Genomic DNA, 25379 nt, shown 5'->3' with positions numbered 1-25379 from the left:
AACAGTTTTATGCCCACCACAACATCAAATGGAAATTAATCGCCCCACGAGCGGCTTGGTGGGAAGGATGGTGGGAAAGAATGGTAGGCTCAATTAAGCGATGCCTTTGGAAAACATTAGGTAAGGCTCTTTTGTATGAGGCTGGTTTGATCACTGTATTATGTGATATTGAAGCCGCTCTTAACAGTAGACCGATTGTCCATGAATACGGAATAAAATATGACTCTGAGGAAGCTTTAAAACCCTCGCACTTCCTCATAGGAAGGAAATTAACAACTTCCAGCCACACAAATTCTGAAACAAATTTAAATTGTATGTTGAAGAATCGTCAACATTTGATGGACTCCTTTTGGAAAAGATGGCAAAAGGAATATCTAATGGACTTGCGTACATTTCATCAAGTGCGGAATCCATCTGAAACAAATAAAATCAGTAAAGGGGAACATTGTCCTACCACAAGAAGATGTTAGACCTCGCAACACCTGGAAAAAGGCCCGTATTGAGGCGCTAATCCTTAACCGCGACAAGTCTGTAGTTGTATTCTGCGCAGCAATGGACATACCATTACCCGACCTGTGCAGCTGGTCATGCCCCTGGAGATTAACCAGGGTGGGGAGGATGTCGCGGCAAAGCCAGCGAGCTATTGAAAATAACATTACCCTTTTATGAATGGCATCACTTACGTTTTTGTATTCATAAATGTTTATTTTGCTTGTTCTATACTTTATTTTTATGTTAGGAAATAAGTAAGTATAAAACACTATCTCTTAATAGTGCTTAACTTTAATTATTTCAAAGTCTTATAACTGTACTTTTTGTATGTTATACTTTTATTTTTATTAGAGGTAACTTAATTTTTACCCCTCTTTCTATTAAATTTTATCGAATACATATTTTCTGACTGATGGTAAGGTAAATCAATTGTAATTGAAACTCAATCTGGATAATAAGTGTGTATACTTAATTTCTGCTGAAGAAACAACTTATATGGTGTTGACACTTTAATGAACTTAATTGTTAAATAATAGTTTAATTTTTACTGTACTAAATTCGTTTATTATGTTGAAAAGCTATTTACTGGTTCTGTAATTTTTCACATCCAAAGTTGTCGGTTGGGAATTCGTTTCTTAGAATTCCTTATCTGGAGATTTCTGCACTCCGAAATTCTTTTGCCAAGCGTTTCAGCACATGTGCTCGCCATAGTGGAGTGGGCGAGCACCCACTCCACTATGGCGAGCCCGGGCGACCACTATGGCACCCCGGGCGAGGCTAGTGCGTTCCCTCTTCCATCAACAGAGAGGAGGTTGACCCAGCGGAGTGCATTGTTGAACCGCGATGGTTCGCGTCTTCTGGAAGTCGGGAAACCCCTTTCCGTGAAGATTTCTATATTACGCCATTGGAGGTTGCCGTACTTGGCGTTCTTCCGATCATCATACTTAGCCAAATTTTTTATAATCTCGCCAGGTCCAAAAGTTGCTGCGTGATTGGAGGAGAGAGTTGCAGAGAGGGAAAAAAACGTATACTTCATCTGAACAACTAGGAGAGTAGCAGCGGCGTTCTGACTATCTGAATTAGAAAAATATGCTACCTACTTCCATCTTCTGCATGGCGGACTCGAGAGAGCTTCAGAGAAATCGGACGGACACGTAAAGTTGAGGATTTGCTGAATAAGAGGCCCTGAGCCTTGATCCACGCAAAAATGGCCTCTGGCAAGTTAGACGTTCGCAACCTTCCTGATGGAATTGTTGCCTTGGATGGAAAATTGGAGCCAGACCTCGTCTTTGATATTATCTTTTGTTGATTTTATTTCTTTGCTTATCCCTTTCTTTTCATTTCAACAGATAAGCTGAAAGCCTTTGAAAGGAAGTCGATAACCCTCCATCTAGAACCCTCTTCTTGTATTTCAAGGTCTAGGGTGAATAGTTCATTTTATTCCCGTACGGTTTGGAGCCCAACTTATAATTGTTTTTGAAGGTATGTGAATTTTTTCCTTTCTAGCGGTACTTCTACAAAGTATGTTAACCAGCCACCTCTTAATAATTGTAATAAATATTGTGATTATCATGACGCTATCAGTATTGTAACCTAATCTCTTTATCATCATGCATAAACGTAGTTTGATTTTACTTACCTTGTATTGTAATTAATTTTAATTAATTTTTTACACTAGACCATATAGTATTAACCGAATGGGTTTTGCATATTATTTATGACACAACGCAACTCCATTTATATTTGTATACTTGTCTTGCTATAACATATGCTCACATGAATTATTCTTGAAATATAGTTACTGAAATTGAACATCTATGTACCATTTCAATATTGGCTTATACATACTAAATGTTATGAATTTTCAATTACACATTGATGGTGTTTAGTAGTACCTATAGTAAATGTTTTATGTTATAGTATTCTATACTTAATATAGAACAACTTGAATCATCCTTTCCCTAAATTTTGAATCAAAGAAATTAAACTTAATTGTTGAGTGAACTACCTAATCTTATACGCATTAAACATTTGCATCCGTCCACACTATGTAAGCCATTATTTTCTCAAACGAAATTCCGTCAAGTTTGTTTAGTTTATTTTAATACAGTGGGAAGCACAATAGGGCTGTCTGTCTAAGAAAAAGGCACGGCTTCGTGGAGCACTTTCTGAAAAACAAAACTGGCTTGATACACGTTACCAAAAAGCCTATGCAGCCAGACCGTTCGCCTGGATTAGAGCCCAGGAGGGAGCTACCAGTGTTCAGCGATTTAACGGCTCGGCTACTGGTGTTCCTTGAAACATTGTTAAGACTTAGCATTTTACAGTACGAAAAAAAATACGTATCCTAAAAGCTAGTTGTTTGAACCTAGATGTATTTAAGCAAACCAGCGAATACATTTTCTTTCCGTTAATTAGCATTATTACGACGATAATTTTTATGGCAATAATTTGCAGCTATTTTAGAAGTTAGTGATTTTGAAGCCAGTTTCACACTATTATGATTGACATTAAATTAATTGCTTCTCCAAATCTACAAACTGCGATACAAATCTTATTCAAAGATTTGATGATACTGATTTAATCATTTATATGATTTGGCATTACAATAGTTGTTAGAATATTTTATTTTCATAATTATATTTTCTTTTACAAGAGTTTGTGTGAAGATATTTGATGTTTATCGGACCGTCATTAAAAAGGTGTGCACATCAATTACAGATTTGTTGTTTAAAAAAAATATCAAGTTTAAAAGGAAAACCATAAAACGAAATGTAGGTAAAATTTTTTAACAGTCTGCACTACGTTCAGTACCATGTTAAGGTGACTGTAAGGTACACGTAAATTATGTCAGTCTTGTAGAGATTAATATAAAAGTAATAAATTTGAGACTTCGTTATGCAGGAAATTCAGCAAGTACTTCCTTACTGTTTTTAAACAAATGCATGATATTTTCGTTCATTGCTATCCATCCATCCATGCATGTATTGCTGGAAAATATCTATAATCTCGTGATTTTGAAGTGTCTGGTGTGCAAATATAGAAAAATAACACTTCTCTGACTCCTATGGAACCAATATTTTATTCCTTACGATGTTATAGATTCTTATTCATAAGATTTATTTACATTTTACATGCACGTAGCATCGCGTGACAAAAACTCGAAGTTTGTTTACTTCGTTCTTCGCGGAGACTAGAAGGTGTTGCCATTCCGCTTTAACTAAATTTATTTAGAAACTTGACGGAACTGAAGCGACACTACAATCTGGCTCAATGATACATTTGTCGCAAGGATGTATAACATAATAATGTCCAAACCTGTGGCAAACGGTATCTAAAGTGGGGTGAAAATGGGTGACTATGCGTCAAGCACCCATCTGTATTTATCACTTCTAACCTAAGAGTAAACGTCTCATAACACTTTACTAAGTTTTAAGCAAATGTTTTCAGCGTATAGCGATTGTAATGTCAAATTCGGAAATGTAGACATTCAAATTAAAAAAAAAAATGTCAATTTGTGTATGAAGTGCATCTGTCACGGAAACAGTTTTCGATTCCATGACGCTATGAATTTTCAAAATTGTATTTGCTACTTGAAATTCTACCTGTAATGAAAAAAAAAATTAATTATTTCTTACAAACTACATTTTTCGTATACCCCTGTGCTATATGTAGTTTAAAATCACGTACCAATTGTTGAGCGTGTATTTTTTGTTGATGCTTTTAAATCAAACTGCTTTGCTTATAATAAACAGAGCGGTGGATATGTAACAAATAGTAATTCCCTGTCTTTTTTCCTATTTCCGCTTGCTGTTCTGATGTGGAGCTGATCGGTGCTACATGAAGCGAATATATTTAGGTCGTAAAGAAACGTCTTTCGCAGAACGGAATACAATTTAACAAAAAACTGATATTACATCAGTTGGAAATAATCCCCGCTCATGTCAATTCAATTCTGCCATCTGGCTGGGAGGTCCCAAAGGGGCTTTGGTAAACCAATCTGTGAGGTGTCCGCGCATGTTGACCATTAAGAGCGTCCTCCATGTTGTCAAGCAAAGCGTAGTCTGATGTCCACCCACTTTGCATGTACATTTTTCATTTCCAAATCACTATGCACAATCGCCTGCAATGTTCCTTGCGCAAGCCGTGACTCTTGCTGCATATTTTTGAAAGTTTTGTGTCTGCTCGCCATAATTAAAAAGGAGACAGCTGTCACATTTGCTGCTGCATGCGATGTTGCTGGTCGTCTCGCGCTGATGTCTTTGGCTGCGGTCTCCACTCCACTGCTGAACTTGGTATCCGACCAACGGGATAACCTGTGCCTTAAGGGTGATTTGTTCCCTCACACCAACACCATGCGACGATGGATCTCACTACCCTATGTCCCTTCCTTCCATAGGAACCACGCTGTCCAAAGTTGACCGTGATAATCCTCTTCCATCATTGCTGTGACAAGCTCTCAATGACGATCTCGAAAGGGACGGGGGCTGAATTATACCGTTTGCTTGCAGCAAGATCCATCTATGCATTCTGAGTAGCTCACGCCCCCGTGAGTCTATTTCTCTTGTTTTTTCTTCGCAAAGTGTGATAGTTTCGTTATGAGGGCCGTTGAGTCAATCATTTCTGTAGGATACAAGTATAGTTCTAGTTAAATGTATTTTAAAGGCACTAACTCTTCAATTCATAAATCGACATCAAAAGACGTGTTACACAAACAAAAATGCCTTTGCTTTAAATTCGCACAAACCAATCGATAACTTCAACGGACGGAGACTGTTTCAGCAGTGCACTGCATACCTTACTACACCCATTTGCTTTCCAGCCACTTGCCATGTATAACGCTTTTTTCTATCCACCTCAGCACTTTACTTCAAGACTGCTTCAAGAAGAATATTGCCACCGGCAAGTTCCTAGGCAGAGGTGACTCAGAGTTCCGATCATGTCACTTATGTTACTCCACTGACTTCAATGCTATCTGAATTGTTACTACCGGCTCCTAATTACTGATGTCTTCACGAAATCTTACTCTACTGCTGCTTATGATATGAACTGTCTTCAAAATACTATGAACTTCCCCCCTCTACTTATTCATTCTTTTCATATTATCGTCTGATCGAAAATAGTACAACTAACTGTATTAGATTAGCAACTAAACACATACCCAATCGAAAAATGTACTGAATACCAAATTCTGTTACTGAATATTAAATCAACGCATTTCAGAATTAAATAACAGTTAGCTATAAGTAAATTGATAATCAGGTAACGTAAAGGAGAAGGAAACTATCATTATATAAAACAATTTAGCTTTTTAAAAATGCTGAATTATGCTGATTGTTTAGCTGTGTTAATTTTTGAGTATGCATTAATTGCTTGCCCCTGAGCTTTTGCAGGTTTGCTTTACCTGCATGTTCAATTTTATCGTTCTGAATTGTATAATCAGGTATATATATAGATATATTACACATCTATTTGTTGCTATGATAAACTAATGTTTAGTCCGCAGTTTCTTCTCTGTAATGTAATGGAAGATTACAGTGCGCTCTAAGCAATCTATCGCTATATTTAGATAAAGCGAGAAACGTAAGAAGAATGTAAAATCTCCTTTTTATTAAGAACTCAATATATTTGAAGAGAAATCACTTCGTTTGATTACAAAACAATGGAAGTAATACAAAATAAAGAAATTTTAAGTTTAAACTAAGTTAAACTTTAAGTTATTCTGAAGGCTACATATTGCTATGACTAACTCTCAAGTGGGTTGAAACCTATATGTGTACGATGAGCACTAACGGCAAGAATACAGCAACTCTGAAGACGACAACGAACGTAAAATTTAAAGTAGTAACATAGCCTTCAGCAGGCAGAACAGGCTCTCACTAAACAGTCTAAAACTTTCCTATAAATACACTTTCTTCTCTACCCCACTAAATACTCGTCAGCTAAAATTTACATTCTGTCAGAAAAACGGAAATGGAGAACACACAACGATAACGGAACGGAAAGATGCGTAATATAAAAGAAGAACACACAACGATAACGGAACGGAAAGATGCGTAATATAAAAGAAGAACACACAACGGAAAGATGCGTAACATAAAAGAAGTGGTTAATTAAAGTAAATAAAATGTTTACAGTTTTCACTTAACCTATGGAATCCTATTTCGATAAAATTATTATATGTAAACAGATTAATATCCGTCGTATTTAAATGTGTATCTACATTTGTATGGTCAATTGATTCCTTTGCTTTCATAGAAAACATGGACCCTTGATTTATGATTGTTAGTTTTTCTCGAGAATCAGATAATTTAAATTTCGAAACAGTCATTTCGATTAAGAATTATATCGCATTATCCATGTCACCTCACCTGTTATAACACAATCCAGGAAAATAAAGTTTCTTTAAACTGCGATTATATCTTTCCAATTGATATATATCCAGCTTGATTTATTTCACACTATTACACCACGCTATAACATATGATTGTGGCTGCGAATGCTAACAAACAAATAGAGGTACGGCGTATGTTCTTGTTTCTTTACTTCATGCTCTAAAACAACAACTCAAAACTGTGAAAATGATAGAAAATGTTTATCAGCCAATGCAGTGAAACCAGTTGTTACACTTTCATTTAATTTTTAAAAAGACATTATCTTTCATTCTATTGCACAATTGCATCGTTGCTTTGCTACTTATCTTCCCCTCAAACAATTATTAATATAAAATAGCCACAAGATAATTTAGTCGAATTCAAAAAAATTAAAATCTACAATCTGGCCAGGCCGTATGCATAAATAAAAGAACATTTAAAACGGAACGTTTAAATATTATCGTGTACGTAAATCTTAAAATGTGGCCAAACAACGAAGAAAATTTATTTAGTAGAAGAGTACGATGGCGAGTTATTAACTCCACTATCAAGGAACAAATACTAATATAGTACCATATGGTTCCTCTCGCGCTTGAACTATCCTTCGAATGAACGGAAGTTTATGTTCTGTTAAGACAGATTATACACTCTTGAGCCCGAGACTGCCTAAGTACAGATCCTGCCAGAAACATCAACGGTTTTCTCACGACAAACCACGGTGGGGGTGTCAGCATGACAGTTTTACGTCTGTGATTTGCAGAGAGGATGCTTAATTTTTAATTCTCGACAAGAGAACTCTAGGACGTTACTCGCAGGTAATCGAAATAATCATTCTTCTTAGACCCTAGACTTCTTAAACTTTTATTAGACTTCTACAAATGTCTAAATACGTATAAGATTATGCATTTCACTTAATAATTGAACTTAATTTCTGTGATTTAAAAGTAAGGGACAATTTGTTCAAATTTAAAGTTCACACTTTCGAGTAGAAAAGTTTTTATATACATTATCTTCATAAATTTCATTAAGCTAAATTTTAATTATATTTAAATATAAAATCTAAGACAACATGCATAATGTAAATTAAAAAAAATAATGAGAAATATATCCGAAATTTGTGAATTTATTTCTAAGCCGAAGTTTACTAAAATTTGCGAAATACGCCGAGGAAGCAATATCTCCATTAAATTCCTTCAAAGTGTGTTTTCGAGATTCATCTTTGGTAAAACTGTTGCCTTATTTATTACATTATCCTCTAGGTCGACATATTTTAAAGATTATTTTAGAGGAGGAGTTAGAACTGTAGCTAAAGCACAACGATTGTAAAAATGCTACTTCCTCGTTCCAAACGAAATTAATAATGAACCTAATAAACAATTATGTCAAATTATCCTTAATTTCGCACCAGACTATCTCAGTTGATTCAATTGACCAGTAATTTCACTTGATAATTGAGTTTAATTTTTGTGATTCAAAATCAAGGGAAGGTTGATCAAATTTAAGGTTCAATCTTTAGAATAGAAAAATTTGATATACATTATCTTCATAAATTTTATTAATATAATTTTTAAATATATTTAAATATAAAATCTAAGACAGCATGTATCATGGAAATTAAAAAAAAAAATAATGATAAATATATCGGAAATTCGTGAATTTATTCTGATTTCTATCAGTTCTAATTTCGTTTTTTAACCTCTCTCTTAGAAACTTTTTACAACTGAAATGAAGTGAAAGGAAATGGATGAAACAGTGACTAAAATAAGTGCTTGAATTCCTGCTGCAAAAAAGTTCCTATTTTAATAATCATCTTATGATAGTTCACTTGGTACATTTTGATAATGAAATATATATGTTCACAGTAAATACCATATCACACAGATATTCTGGCTAGACTTTTTTTTTTCATGTTCTGCAAAATTTTAAAGGCTGCTTATCTCAGCATATAGACACTTTGCTACTTAAGCATTCGGGCAATATTATCAAACTTGTATCATTTATCGGTCTTATCACTGAAAACATTATCGAAAGAGCACCGAAGGGGCGAATCACACTCGAGATAAAAGAGCTCCAGGTTTGCTCAAGAATATCTCAGGGGATGGATCCAAAGGCCACCCAGTCCTTTTTCTCTTACTATCCTCTTCAGAGATATTCTCTACTATAGCAGTTTACGCTCACCAGTGGCCGATAGTTAAAATTGCTGAACACTGGTAGTTTCCAGCTATATTCGATTCCAGGCGAAAGGGCTAGCTGCATGGACGATTTCTACATTTGCAAAATTTATATGAAGCAGTTTGTTTCCCTTACAAAGTCCTCTACGATGGCATTCTTCCCCTTAGTAAACTTAGTGCTTTGAGATAGACAATTAAACGAAACCAAACTAAAGAATAGAAGTTCAAGTGCCTCTATGGCACATAGAAACTACACACGTAACGAGGATCCATGCCTTCTTCAGGTTTCGATCACGAATCCAAGGCTTTGACAACCGGCTTCCCTATCTTCATACCAGATATTGGCTCAAAAGAAATATTTTAAAGGACTTTTGAGATCAGTAGGTTAAAAAAAATATAGATTATCCCTGGAGTCACATTATAATCATAATGGGAGAATGATATATTTTCATTATAAACCTGATCAACATTTGAAATTACCCGTAAGAGTTTTGGTATGATTTCGGTCTATAAGATTCATGGTTTGATTCATACTTTACTTAATAGTAAACTTAGTAATCATACTTAGAACACGCTTCTAAATATATCGGAAGACGAGACAGCTAATGTCAGATTGTACAAGTACAGCTGCTGAATTTTTTAAACTCAGGTAATTGACCAGGGTAATAATTTGCAAAGATTTGTTGAGATCTTGTATTCAGCAAGTCGTGAATATTCTAAACTGATTTCCTAATACTACAACAACAAATTATAGAAACGTAGCAATTTAAAAACTCATTACAAAGAGTTTTCAATTAAAAGTTTTTATTAAAAGTTAACTGATATATTAATATTTTAATAAAATTCCATATTTAAATGTATATGAAATGAAATATATAATAAGAAACAAGAAAATAAATTTGGCCTAAAATTTTTTTTCATTGTTTTAGAATAATTGTTAGTCAAAAATAGAGCGTTGGAAACTAAATTGCAACATGTTGTAGCACAGAAAGTCTTGAGTTCTAAAAATATGTAAATGTTTCAAAATAAAATAAACTCTTTTTTAAATATTAGCTAAGCGACTGAGAGCTCTCTAAGAACCATTTAATATATCTGAAGTGCCTAATTTATGCAAGGTCAAATTGTAAAGCATATTTCCCCATTATTACAATGGCTGGCTTGTTTACTCGTACGCTGGTATGAAACATTTTTCTGGCATATTTTAAGGGTTGTACATGCAGCAATTAGAACTTGGCATCCAAAACTTATTCTCAGCATTCTTTTCGCTGCTGGCAACAGCAAACAAAGTAATAAAAGAATAAAACTCGGTGCAGGCTTTTTTGCAGATTTCGCTTAAACTGCCAAGAAACAAAACTTAAAAGGGTAGGTAAGAGGAATAATGGTTTTGATATTTCCATGAAAATTGAAGCAATATTCACTTACACACTCCAACAGTCCTAGTCTTTCACATTTGTTTTTTACACTTTTATTACAGCTTGTATAATGATGAGTGAAATCTCAATATTTAAGAGAAAATAAAAATCTTGAAACCAAATGCAGATCAATATTTTCGCCGTTTTCAATTTTCCGTACCTAGTTGAGTCACGTACATTATGTCAGATACATAGAGGTTAGTATAAAAACATTAATATTGAGACATTCTCGTTCATTGGTGATACTGCGATACTGCTGTGCTGTGTGGGTGTCTACTGCCTCACAATTACTTCCCAGACATTCAAAGTAGAGAGATGCGATGAAAAAAAACCTGTTTATTCTTCTGAATGGAAAACGCGATGATATTGCGTTCATTGGTATAGATCAATATCAGCATTTATCTTTTATAAATGTTTAAGAAGGTCTGTGATTACTGTTTACGTACTTTTAAACACATGAATGCAGCTTATACGGGTTGGAATCTCAAATAATTCGGAAATTTAGTTCTTCAAGTTTCAAAAAATTTCAAATTCCTTCAATTAGGATAGGATTTCTTCAATTTTAATATATTAAGAAATTGAAATAAATATATTAAGAAAACAATTGATAGCCAGTTTGTTGCTTACCAGTTTTGTCGTGTAATCATGTGCTACATTAAATTTAAAATTAAAAACCGACATTGGTGACGATTGTTGTTAAGTTTCTTGTTTTAATCAAACTGCTTTGCTTGTTTTATGCAGAGCGGTGGCTTTGAATTTAATTGTAGTTCTTTTATTTTTCCTGTTTGTTTTGTGCTTGAATGGTTTTCGTTCAGTTTTATGTTCGCGACAAGAGCTTTCAGGAGAGTGGAAAGGTTTACGGAGTTTAAGACATTTGATTTAAAGCGTGCGCGGCAATGATTCTACACTTCTAAAAACGTTGTCTACAGATGCATTCTCAGGCATATGCGTAAATGCACATTCCTCAAGTGAAATAAAGTTAACAGTTTGAAGACCTTAGAATTTTTGAAAAAGTAATTCATTTAGGTTTTAAAAACCGAAATTATGTTTTATTCCGGAGCGATTTTCAAAACCCCGACAGGAAGGGTTTGTCATTTAAAGTTTTAAATAACAGTAAAGGATTTCTACTAAATTTTCCAAGTGTTAAAATGCATTGTAAGTCTAACGTGTTTACTACTAATATGGATTTGATAGCAAATTGTTTACATTTTTTAACTTAACGAAAATAAGCCGCATCTCTTTTTGTGATTAGACAGGTACCAAACTACCTGTTTTCGCAATTACACACCTAGGCTACTGGCCCCCTATAAGCAGAAAAGATTTAACATTTAATTTACCACGAGTTACATTAGTACACGAAGCTGTATGTTTATTCTAGCAAATAATCAAAGAAACAAAAACTTCTGATACTCGGGCATTCAACAACTATAGCATAGAATATCTTTACTTTCTGCTGCTTTAATGCAAAGTAATCCAGCCTTTTAGCTACCCTGGGCCACACACAAAGAAGATGAGATATTTTGAGACACACAGATCATCTATTATCAGTGGCAACTCGTGATCTCCAAGTAAGCAAATCACATAATTGCATAGATTTCATTGAAACGTTTTGGATTTCTCAGGTTTGACTCTTGTAAGAAATTGTTTAATTTGACCTGTAACAGAGAATTTTACGGGTTTGACTGCGTTTTTTGAAATTTGCTCAGTGAATACCACATTTATATGTGCATATATAACAAGCGCAGATATAACACATTTAAGTGAATCAGTGATTGATTTATTTAGCGAGCCCTCACTGCCTAACGATAGCTGATAACAGAAAAAAGTAAAATATCTTTAAACAACATAATACTTTTTTTTTAATTTACGATTGAGTGAATGCAATGACAGCAAATTAGAAATATTTTGACATTTGTTTTAAACTTCATACATAAAATTTCATTGTAAATTCAAATTGTAATTATAACGAATCATTAAATTAATATAGTATTCAATCAGTTCCAGTGTTAAGCCACGAGTAGTTTGCAAATTTGCTCCGGCTGTCGTCACACAATGTGCTACTACGAGCGATGCATTGAGTTGAATGCTCAAGGTGTGTCAGGAGGATATGCTACGAAGTGGAAAAGGTACTGTTCAACTTCACATTTGAGAAATTAATGTATTGATGTCTGTTTCGATCGAAGTATTTGCAACTCTGAGGAAGTTCTCAAAGATGTTCATCCAATTATCTGGTTTTAATTTTACTCTTACATGAAATATTTGCTCAGAAACTTACTGCCAATTGTTGATCACAGTGAATACGCGTGACTATGCAGTGAGGCATATTTATATCTCGGTGGGCATAATTTATAGCATTCCAACAAAAAGAAGTCATGAATTTTCCTTGAGCTAAATGTCCGATAGCGGTTCTGAGTATTCTATTTGTAAATTTGTTCCCAATACCTATATCGACTGTAAATAAGATGACCAATTGAAAAATTTTGATTTGGTCTCCGAAAATTTTAAAATTTACTTTTATATTTTTTTGTAAAATAATAAGGTAATACCACGTATATTTTCTTATTTTTAGGGTTATGTTTGTCCAATGTATTGAAATGTACTAAATAATTGTATGGATTTATTTGAATTTGCTTTATCTGGCCATTTATAGCGAATTTCATTACAGTCCGTTTCGGAGGGTCAAAGAACCCTTTCATCCATTCTAAAGGCCAACGTCGAATTACGATCGCAATGACAAATTATGTCACAGGAGATGAATCAAGATATTCCTCTTCCGCTTCGTTCTCTCTTCTTTGGTCTTATTGATACTTGCTTAAGTCCAAGCAGTAGATGTTTTTTGCTTTGATTCTTTGTCATCAAATTTTCCTTGAGCAATTTCTTTGTGAGATAGCAATTCTGTAAACAGTGTTTGAAAATTCGTCAGCAGTACTTATATCGGCCTACCAACGGCCGAGCAGTAAAAGCCGATGATAACTGGTAGTTTGGTCCGGGGTTCGAGTCCCGGCGATCGGGTAGTGTTTTTTCCCATGCGTAAAGTGGATAAGAGCCAGGTTCCCTTAAACAGACCTCCACGGTCCATCCCTCTGTTTCCGTGTAGTACCAAAGGGCGGAGCATGTTGTAAGTAAAAATATCGATATCTATTTTGTTTAACAACAAAGGTGTTCGATAATTTTCGAAACTGTTTCAGAATTTTCTATTTGCATATCTGAAAACTGACGCAATTAGTATTTTCACGTTGTCTTTATCCGCATGTATTTCAAAATGGAACATTTTTTATACTTCCAAAACTCTTAATAATTTCGCAGTAATCTGTACAGTACATATTCGTTCTGATGCAAAGGACAAGCAAAGATCACATTAGTCTATCAAACTCAATATTGTATAAAATGAAATAAAATTCTGCAGATTTCAGCATTTGACACTAACCAACTAAATGTTTGTAAAAAAATTAATTTAGGTATCGGGCAAAAAATTAAAATTACTACCAAATTCAAAATATTAAAGCCGATTAGCACATTGTGATTTAGCGCATATAAAATGTTTTAAATCAGTGGTATTAAAACTTTATGGTAGTACGACCCATAAAAATGCAAAGGCATCCAAAAGACAATTTCACGACCACAATCAGAAACTCAGTTCTTAGTTATAGACCATCATTAAGATTTTTATGGCATTTGTTCACTACGTGACCCATTGTAAATTTTCAAGATTTCAAATACGCTCGCAACACATAGTTTACCATAATACCAATGTTTTCAATAATTTGCAAATACGACTTCGAAACAAGGAAATCTACTGTTTAACAAAGCAGTTTCATTACGTAATATTTCATTCCTAGTCTGAAGTGAGATAAAATTCCAAACTTACCTCTAATAAACGATATAAATATAGACGATAAGGAACTTTCGGTCACAGGTAAATAGCTGGGAAATTAAATTAGGATACAAAGACTTCTTTCGAGTTTCAAACAAATGTGATTCTGATAATTGGCAGTTTATGTTCATTTCTGTTATGAATGAAAATTAATTTTTCTTATAATTAAATCGTTTTCTAAATACGGTTCCGATATTTGGCAGTTTGCATTCATTTCTGTTATGAAAAAAAATCATGTTTATTATAATGAATTTTTTTTAATTACGGAAGACATCTATGTACGTTTATAATACACCTGTTTTAGAATACATTAAATTTATCAATAGGTTAACTTTTAAAGAAGATTTACAAAAAGTGTCATAAACCAAGAAAAATCTGAATTTAAATGGCAGAAACTATTATCTCGGAGGTATTTAAATTTTTGCTGAACATAAAAAGCCCAAAGTTGAAAGCATCTAATTGCAAAAATTCGAAACGTATAGTACGAAAAACACATTAATCCTAAAAGCCAGTGTTCTTTAACTAGAGCCCATCGAAGCGATCTTACATTCTATCTAGCGGAACTCTTACCCATCTAGCGGAAACATTTTCCATTCAGGTAATTAGCATTGTTATAACTTTAAATTTTATGGCAAGAATTTGGAGAAATTTTAAGACTTTAATGGTTTTGATCCCAGTTTCACATTATTTTGGTTATCATTAAAAGCAAACATGAGTAACGTCTCTAAAAATCTACAAACTCTGACATAAATCATGTTGAAATATTTGAAGATATACAGATATCATTATTTATATGACTTGGCAATAGGATCGTTTTTGGAATATTTTTACAATTATATTTTAATTTTATTGCATTTGGTATAACGATGATTGATGTCCCGTGCACAGACTGATTGCAGACATTTTGATAAAAATTTTAAATTTTAGAAAACAATCTCGTAACAAAACGCAGATCAAGATTTTTACAGTTAGTATATTTTTTCCGTACGTATTTCAGCCACGAAAATTGTGTGAGACTTGTAGAGATTCATATAAAAATCTTCATCGTGCAGGAAATCTCACAAATACTCCGTTTTTTTTTTCTAAACATATGCATTTTCTCGCTCATTGCTATTCATCAAGATTAGCATGAATCTTTGAAAACTTTTTAAGGACAGTTAAATAATTCGGATATATAGTTCCACAAATTTAAAAAAAAATCAAATTTCTTCATTAAATGCATCTGACATGCAAGTCAAGTTTCAATTCGAATATTCCACGTATTTTCAAAATTATATTTAGAGTTTAAAATTATACTTAATAGGAAAAAATTATATCTAATTCATTACATACTACTTTTTTCGTATAGTTTTACGCTCTATGTATTTTAAAATTAGAATTAGCTTGAGATAAAATTACGGTTTGCGTATTTTTTTAAATAAAACTGCTTTGCGTACTTTACGCAGAGCGGAGTGTGTGGAATAAATTGTTGTTATTTTATTCCTAGTGTTTGGTTTGTTATTTAAATTATTTCTTCTGCTTGCGATCCTGCGGAATTTGTCAGGATGTAATTCAGATTTTGGTTTAGAGCGTATTTGACAATGATTCAATACTTGAAGTAAACTGCACAGAATTTCAAATTAATTTGGAAATTCTTATTTAGAGATACATTCTCAGTATTAAGGGCAAATGCGCATGTTTAAAGTGAAAAAAACAATTAACAGTTTGTGGATTTTACAATTTTTCAAAAATCCAAAATTGATTTAGGCTTTCAAATGTTGATTTATGCTTCATTCAGAAACTCTTTTCGAAAGCCTTACAGGAAGATTTTATTAATACTAGTATTTAGATGACAGTAAAAACTTTCTGCTAAACTTTCAAATTGTAAAAAATTTTTGTAAGTCTGACGTGTTAAGTACTCATCTAGTTTTATCAGCAAATCCTCTACATTTTTTTACTTCGAAAAATACCTCCTATTTATTTTTGTGACTCGACCTGGACCAAACTATCAATGCTCAACAATTTTAGCCCTCAGCTTTCGCTATAAGCAAAAAAGGCCTAACATTTATTTTTTCAGGAGCACTAATAGTACACGAAGCTGCATATTTATCCTGGCAAATAATCAAATAAACAAACTTCTCATACCCGGATAATCGCTTGAACACAGGCATTCAGTAGTTGCAGCATAGAGGCTCTTTCTTGTATGATGCTTCAATGCAGAGGAATCCAGTCTTTTTGCTAGCCTGGGCCACACTGATAGCCACAGATGAAGATGAGATACTTTGCACTAAAAATATAATTTCCAATAAAAGCGACAACTGATAATCTCCTAAATAAGCAAATTACATTTGAATTTTGTGTCTAGGAGAGAAATGTATTGGTTTCACAACATTATTTGAAATTTGCTCAGTGTGTATACAGCTCACCAGCCGCCGAGCGGTAAAGTCGCTGAACACTGGTAGTTCGGTCTCAGGTTCGAATCCCGCGAACGGGCTGGCCCAATGGGAATTTTCGTGGTTTTCCCCATGTGTAACGCATATACGAGGCAGTTTCCTTAGAAAGTCCTCCACGAAGGCATATCCCTTAGGCAGATAGCCCTAGTGCGCTTTGCCATAATTAAATAAACCAAACCAAACCAGTGTGTATACATATCACAAATGCATATATAAAGGAAATAAAAGCGAGTCAGTCAATTTACTTGAATCATATAGAGAGCCGCCACTATATGATACTTGAGATATCTGGCGACAAAAATCAAACACTTGTTTAAGAAATTTGAATCCTTTATTATTTTATGACTCCTTTAATGTAATTACGGCAACATCGAATTATTTACACGATTTATTTGACACTTTATACATAAAATTTCAATGCACTAAGGATAGCAAATGAATAACATCTGATTAGGAGTGCACCTCTTCAATCTACATTCCCATCGCTGTTTAAGATAAACAAGAATAAGTAGAGAGTCAGATTTCATAGCATTTTGAAGTGAAGTGGTAAGAAAAGCAGTAGTGGAGTATGTAACAGTTCAATAAAGACATTAGAAATTAGACTTGAAGGCAGTGTTGATGTCAGCAGAATAAAATAAGTGACATCATCCGAACCTTTCCTGAGTCATCTCCGTTTACTAGTTTGCCTAAAGCAATAATAGGCAAGGCGAAGATGAAAAACGGAGGGAGCTAAATACGGGTCCCCCGCGGATGCCTGAAACTGAATTCACGGATTCAAACTGATCCTACAGTCAGTGGACTCCACTACAAAGACACATTGAAACTTCTAGCACTATCAACTTGCGAAATCCCCATTTCCATTCATACAATTGCCCGCGATCTTAAAGAATCGCGTAGACGTCTTCTCCTGGACACAGACATACTCTCCTACATATTCTCAACAAAACTGGTAATATGAAATGAAATGAAATTGCTTGTGTCTGCAAATGCTGTAAAGGTATTCATTTCTGTAAAATAAATGTTTTTGCATATATTTTCTAGACTTCGTTATTATCCTGCATATTTATTTTTGAATATATTAAAAATTTACTGATATTTTCGCAATGGTGTTCTTTATAAAACATGGTGTTTCTCAAGCTTTGTAGGGCAATGAATATTTTTATATGTTAGGATTCCACTGCACGAGTAGCTCTAGCTATTTTCAAGGTATATTTTCATAGATATTACGAAATTTACTTGCGTTTAAAATTGCATTAGTTGAAACATAACATATGTAGATTTTGTCAAAAGCACTATCTGCAGCTAGCCCGCTCGTTGATCCGGAAAATGACGTTCACGGCATAAAGCGGAACCAGGATATTCTCAATATTTTAAAACGGGTCTTTTGATTTAGATTTATATTTAACAAACATAAATCCATCTGCGGATTCCTGTTTTCTCACTCTTCAAAGCCCTTATGGGACATTGATAACGCAAGTAATGTTCTTTAACTTGAAACTAATGCTATGACCTGACCTGTCAAACCAGACTGCAGTTTTGGGTCCATGATATCCTTTCCCCCGAGTACAGTCGGATTCCTGGATTCCTTTTGTTACATACGGATGGTCGGAATTTCCTTTCGGTTATCTTCGACATCTGGGTCACCCCGTTTATTTCTCCTTGCCTCCGAATTCTCCAATCGAGAGTAGCCCTGTCTGTAATTATATATCGTCATGTGTCTGACGGTTTAATTTCATGGCGTCGGCAACGTTGCACTTTTGTGTTATAGCTTAGACATACAGCGTAGATCCATCTATCTACAGTTTTGGAACAAATATTTGGAAGCATTTCGTAATCCTGTAAAGCAGTTTTTGACAAAAATATTTTCAATTTCTTTTATATATTTTAAGATATGAGCTAAATCTGATGTATGTTTTGTTCCAGTACTGCTATTGTTACTAGAATGACTATCGTGACTGTTATATCCTTTCATACCTGTTCTTGCAGCTTGCGCATTAAGATCTCTCGTTACTATTAGATTTATGTAAGTAGTAATTCATATTATTATTATTTGAGGATTTCGGTCTGCAATATCGAATACATTTTTTGGGGGCGGGAAAGTAGAGTTGTTAATATTTCCAATGTTAAATTTCGGAAATGGAGTTTTGACCGGGTATTGCGGTTAAGTTTTTTGTTTTTAGAGAATTTAATACATCCACGATGGGAAGCAGGGTGGCGACCGAAGAAAATCGCAAAAGTGGATGTTTCCAGTTTGCTTGGATAGGTGCAGAAAATGGGATTTTGGAGTATAACTCGTAAATAAAAGGCAGATTTCTTTGTATTGCCCTCTACGAAAAATTAAGTTGCTGACTGAAATAAAACTCGGCGTCCTTTTAGACTGTATTATGCTTTAGAAAAAAGTTCTAAAAATCAACCGATTACTAGTTTATTTTTCAAGTAAAGAAGCACTGTTGGCATACCCATATTCTTGTGCAAATCATCAATTAACATTTCAAAATTTCATTGCAAATTCCGCGAATTTTTTATGATATGATGAATTGTCGTCACTCTCTGTAGATCAAGTATCCGATGTACGTTGCTGAAACCTACTGTGATAAAGTTCGTAAGCTGAAGGAACAACTGAACTACAGCACCAAACTCCGCCCATCAATGGCGAAACGCTTAAGACGCTGAACGCTATAAATTTTCCCTGGGTCCCATTCCAGGCAAACGCGTTTGCTTATGGAAGTTTTCTCCGTGTGTAATTCGGATATGAGATTGTTTACCTTAAAAGGTTCTCCTTAAAGGCAAGATACCTTAGTATATATATCTCTCTCATCATCCATCTCTCATCTTTTTCCATTACGAAATAAATCAGATTAAACTAAACGAAACGAAACTAATCAATAGACATTACAGAAGCACAATATATTCCAAACCACAGCTTTGCGTAAAGAAGCAAAACTGTTTTTTGTTTCAAAACCTTCTTTATCGTCTAACCTTCTGTGTCGTCATTCCGTTTATTTTGGATCTTGCATTGTCGCTTCGCAAACTGGTGAGGGCCTTTTCAACAACATTGCACTTGTATTACTTAGGCTCATAAAAGTGATGAAATAAAAACGTCCGAGAAACGGAGCAATATCTTGAAGTAAAAGTATGAGATCCATATATCACCGGGGCCAAAAATGGCGTTTGTTATATGAGAAGAAACACAAGACACGCTGAGGGCTGCACCCACGCTGACGAGAACTGTAGTATAGGTGCAATACTTATCAGCTTCAAGTGCGATAATTTTCAATGAAACCTTTGCAATAATGTGATTTGCCTATTTGCGAGGTAACGTGTTGCCACTAATATTAGAAATTAATTGTGTAACCCAAAATATCTCATCTTCTTCCAGTGATGCCTAGGGAAGCTAAACGGGTAGGTCTTCTCTGGAGAGGATCCGCCAGCAGCCGAGGGGCAAAAATGCTAAACACTAGCAGCTTGATCCAGGTCGAATTACAAAAAGAAAGAGGACGGATCTTTGTGACGTTAAATAAATGGAAAAATGTTGCTCACGAAATTATTTTAGCATTTAACACGTTAGACTTATAATGCGTTTTAATATTTGAAAGTTTAACAGAAACACTTGTTATTTATATACTTTAACTGATAAAAAATATTGTGGGGGTGTTAGAAAGCGCTTCTGAATAAAACATAATTCAGCTTTTGAAAGCTCACACCACCTTTTTTTAAAGCTTTAGAATCTTCAAACTACACACTTTGTATAACTTGAAGAATGAGCTTTTACGCATATTCCTGAGCATGCTTTCCTAGATAAAGTGTGTGTGTGATTATGGCAAAGCCTCGAGGGCTGCCTGCCTAAAGGGAGGGATGCCTTCATGCAGGACTTTCTGAGGGAAACTGGTTCGTATACACGTTACACATGGGGAAAACCACCTAGATAAGGATTTTAGAATTGCTTTAGAATTCGATCAATATACATCAGTTACAGAATCATGGTCGCACACTCTCTAACTGAGATTTTAGAATTACGTTCCTAAAAGCTTCAACGATAAACAAACAGCAGACCGATAAAAAGACCTCGTTATCAAAAACAATAAAACTAAGATTCTTTTTTCCATAGCCACCGCTCTGCCTTAGAAGGGCAGCGCAGTTTTATTAAAAATTCATGTTGCAGTTAACTCATTTAGCTGAAGTTTGTGTAATTTTGAACTGTATATACCACAAGAGTATACGATAAAACTAGTACGTAACACATTAGTTAGAATGTCTTTCAGTAAATATAATCTCAGTTTCTAAATAATTTTAATCCCTTAACCGTGCCATATACTTCAGAAGAACGCACCACAGATGGAAAATGTGTTTACGGTTTAATTTTGTTTTTTATATCAATACAATAGTGAGAAAGATCTTATTTACTTAAAAGAAAAAAATGAATGCAATAACTACTATATTTTCGCCTTTGGCATACACATAAAAAAGTAATGGATTGCTCACATCTGGCACTGAATTACAACAGATAAAACACAACTTTGAAGTTAAATATCATGTAAAACAATATTATTAAAACAATATCATTTTGAATATTCAAATTTCATAAATCTTTTACTGTACGATATTTGCCCAAACACGATAATGCAGACAAGCATATACTGCACTCTTTGCAATAAGCTAGTTCTCACATTGTTTCCTTTTTATGAGATTTACGATAGCATAAAAAACACTGTCTGGTTACAGTAGATTCTTTTTCGTTGGCGAAACATACTGAAAGTATCGATATGTTGGCCGCAGGAAACTTTCACAAGTACGCCCTAGTAACTCAATATTTAGCTTACTTTGTTTGACAATTTTTTGCTCAATTGCTATTCTGTAGTTCATGTTATTTTCCACACGTCCTGCTGAATTAAACATAAAGGAGAAATTCCGTAACGTCTGGTCTAGAAGATGGAAAAATAGCATTTGGTAATACTTTTTACCCCGTTTTTCTTTCAACTGGGTTGTCTGTAACATATTGATCAACTTCTTCAGCACCTACCATGATGTTGGTATAGACATGAGCTGATTTTAGCTTAAGCAAATCCTTCGTAATGGCGCGTACTGTGCCGTACCTATCAATAGAACTTTCTTGCAACAGTACATCGCCCAACTGTGGAGAAGTATAATAATTGAAGGAGACCAGACAATATCCTTTGCCTAGCAGTGGTTTCACCAGTCATCAGACGTACCAAAATGTTCAAAATCATTATCATGCTTTATGCCTTTTCCTGCGTAAATAATACTGGAAAAAATATCCAGTTTTGCTCTCGAATAACACAAATGTCTTGATCACAAAGCAAGATCTTTTTAGCGGCATGTATTGGATCCATCCCGGTCAACCCTTACAGAGCATCAGATTTTCATTTACAGTGACATCGGAATCTGGGATGTATAAGTAAATAAAATGTGGCTCTACACTTATATGCGCTCTAAGATCACCAAATGTGACGATATGTGCTCTGCGCTGGTTTTTGGCACGATTGCCTGTTGTATGGCAACCCTTTTTAATGAAAACTGTTTTGCCAGAGTGGTTTTATTGTCCGTTCGTTCGTGTCGTGCGTGTTTTTAAATGGCCTATGTTGCAATGAGAGATTTGGTTGCAAGAGGGTCTCGGAGATTAATTTTAGTGGCTGTGCATGATAGAAGTAAGCAAATGCTGATGCAATGTATTAAAGACTGGACTGAGCCTTGTACAACTATTTTTTTGGGATAGCTAGAAATCTTATAAGGATTTAGGAAAAGAAGGTTTTGAACATTTATTTGTGAACCATAGTATGAATTTTCTCGATAGTGTGTCTAGCTATCATATAAATACGATAGTGCTTACTTGGCGCATGTTAATGGCGGTATGAAATTGGTATTTCTGCTGTTCGAAAAAGCATTCATTCATGGTAAGTACATTTTATTTTACTTTTCTTCTTATTTTGTAGAACGTTATGTTCGTTGTGTTTTAGTATGAATTTCTATCGTTATTGTTTTTTTTTTTTTTTGAATTGTTTGAAACTTATTTTAGTTATTTTAGTTTATTTTGTTGATTAGTGTGTAGTGCCTAGATTGCGCAATTCGTAGATGTTTTTTAAAGTTGAAAAAGAACGCTCTGTACATGGTGTTCTTTGAAATTTATTGTTGTTATGTAAATTTATTAAAGCGAGGTGTTCGTAGATTCGCTCGTTGCTTAGATTGTGAAATTCGTAGATTTTTTTAAATTTAAAACATATCAGTGTGTACATGGATTCTTGTCAAATATTTATAGCTACTTTCATACTTTTTAACCTTCTTAATTTCAAATATACTTTTAATTTTAGTTTAATTCCTATATTTTGTGACCATATATATTTATTTCATTTAATTTTAGATGTAATTTTTAACTTGTTTCGTACATTTTATACCTTCGTAATTTTTAAAGTACTCTAACTTTGAACTTGCTTATTACATTTTCCTACCATATACCTGACTTATTTAATTTCTAGATATAAGTTTTAACTCCTTTTCTATTTTTTATCGTCTTTAGTTTCCAAAATACTAAGAATTTTAACTAATTTGTTATATTTTCACATGACTTTCCTTTAATTTGTAACGATTTTCATATGTTTTAACCTTCGTAATTTCAAACAGGCTCTTAAGTTTAGCTTAATTCCTCTATTTTCTTTCCATATGTATGAGCTCTAGTTGATTTTAGGTATTATTTTTAACTTGTTTCGTACATTTTATACCTTCGTAATTTATAAAGTACTCTAATTTTGAACTTGTTTATTGCATTTTCCTACCATACGCATGAACTTTTGATAATTTTAGATGTAATTTTTATACTTTTCTGACACCGGGTTTCTTTCTTGTTTCCAACATACTCTAAAATATTTAACTCTGTTTTACAATTTGTGGTTGTAATAACGCTTTTGATTTTACTATTTCAGCTAAATTAACATACTTAAATTTCTTAAACATAGAGATAGATTTCGATTAAGCATTTTATTTTACAACCTTTAACTGTTATTCATATCCAATTAGTTGAGCCCACCAGCGGCCGAGCGGTAAAGTCGCTGAGCACTGGTAGTTCAGTCCGAGGTTCGAATCCCGCAAACGGGCTCGCTGCATGGGTGTTTTCGTGGTTTTCCCCATGTGTAACGTGTATACGAGCCAGTTTCCCTTAGAAAGTCCTCCACGAAGGCATCCCTCCCCTTAGGCAGATAGCCCTAGTGTGCTTTGACATAATTAAATACACCACCACACACCACCAATTAGTTGAATAGCCTTTACTTACTCCATATTCCATAGCACTATTTTAATTTGCCAATTCTACAATTTGTCATTTGGCAGTACTCTTACCATGACTTTGTTTACTATTTTACTTCATTATTAACTTCATTTGCATTTTTAAACTTTAACATTTCCTGCATATTCTGGTATTTCCTTTTAATTCTTAATACCCTTTATATCTAAATATATGTTTTTAGGCTCTTCAGTGTTACCAATGTTCAGTTTTGAATCTTGATTCTCATTAAGCTAGTTTGATAGATTCCGAATTTTTAGAATGAAATCTCAACTTTCATCCATAATTTTAGAACCATATTTATTCTTTCATGTACTCATACAAAATTCTTTCTTATTATTTTGAACGCTCAGTACCTTTTAATTCAGTAATTTGTACTAATTGAATGCATTCTACATCACTTTAAATGTTTCGGCTATGCACATTTTCACTTTATTAACTTTTCCTACATGAATGACTTTCATGGGAAATTGACGATTATTTACGTTACATGTACAAAAGAAATTTCTAAGAAAAACATTTCAAGTATTGAATAAGAGATGAAGGATCATCGATTTTACCCCTAGGTTACAATTTCATCTCTTGAAAGTTTGTTTTATTGAGATACATTTATTTATAACGCATAATGTTAACACATTTTTTTTTAACTTCGTTCAGTTTCAACTTAATTCACTAGAAAATTTCATATATAGACTATTTTATAATTTCTTAGACTAGGATGTTCTCTCGCAAATGTCAGTCTGCATTAATTTATTTACCGACTTATTTTCTTATGAACGAAATCTTGTGAAGTATTTTACACAACATATATCATTACGAGTATACCTATACTTACAGAAGGAACCAAAGAGTAAGAGACATTTTACCCAAATCTCCACTATAATTTCGAATATTTGAACCTTCTTCATCACAAATACAGAAATTTCTTCGCAGAATACTCAGCATTTAAATATCCCTTACTAATACACATTTAATAAGGAATAACTCATTTGCAATACAAAATTACACCCAAATAAGTGTTACGTTTTCTTATAATAGTACATATATGTTTGCATTACAGGAACTTTCTATGCATTTTCGAGAAATGTAATTTGCTAAATATTACCTTTTTCCGAGAGAAAAACTCCAAAGACCACCTAAATCATTCATCTTTTCCTGCAGTATTTCCACAGTACAGAATAACTATCTTAGAACTATTTTTTAGTATTAAGAACTACATATGAAATAAGCATTTTTCACTATAGAATATTTAAGGTTTTACCCAAATCAGGATATAATCTTTACTGAATTTAAGTTATTTACCCAGAATTCAAAACAAATGTTTAGAAAATGG

At 33.8% G+C, this 25379-nt stretch overlaps 1 long non-coding RNA gene across 1 annotated transcript in view; it reads left to right on the top strand.

Annotated features, from left to right (window-relative positions):
- The window catches only part of LOC146995539 (uncharacterized), a 62089-nt gene that overhangs the window by 23827 nt on the left and 12883 nt on the right, over positions 1 to 25379 (top strand). Inside the window, exon 2 of the long non-coding RNA XR_015043235.1 lies at positions 1842 to 1974. This is a non-coding gene — a long non-coding RNA (uncharacterized LOC146995539). The remainder of the gene's footprint in view (positions 1 to 1841; positions 1975 to 25379) is intronic.

The sequence above is a fragment of the Stegodyphus dumicola genome, chromosome 9 (genome assembly GCF_044657685.1).
Source record: "Stegodyphus dumicola isolate Sdum_Otavi_A_Nest chromosome 9, ASM4465768v1".
Classification (NCBI taxonomy): domain Eukaryota; kingdom Metazoa; phylum Arthropoda; class Arachnida; order Araneae; family Eresidae; genus Stegodyphus; species Stegodyphus dumicola.
Note: the sequence above shows the minus strand (reverse complement) of the source record. Positions and strands in the feature narration are given on the sequence as shown.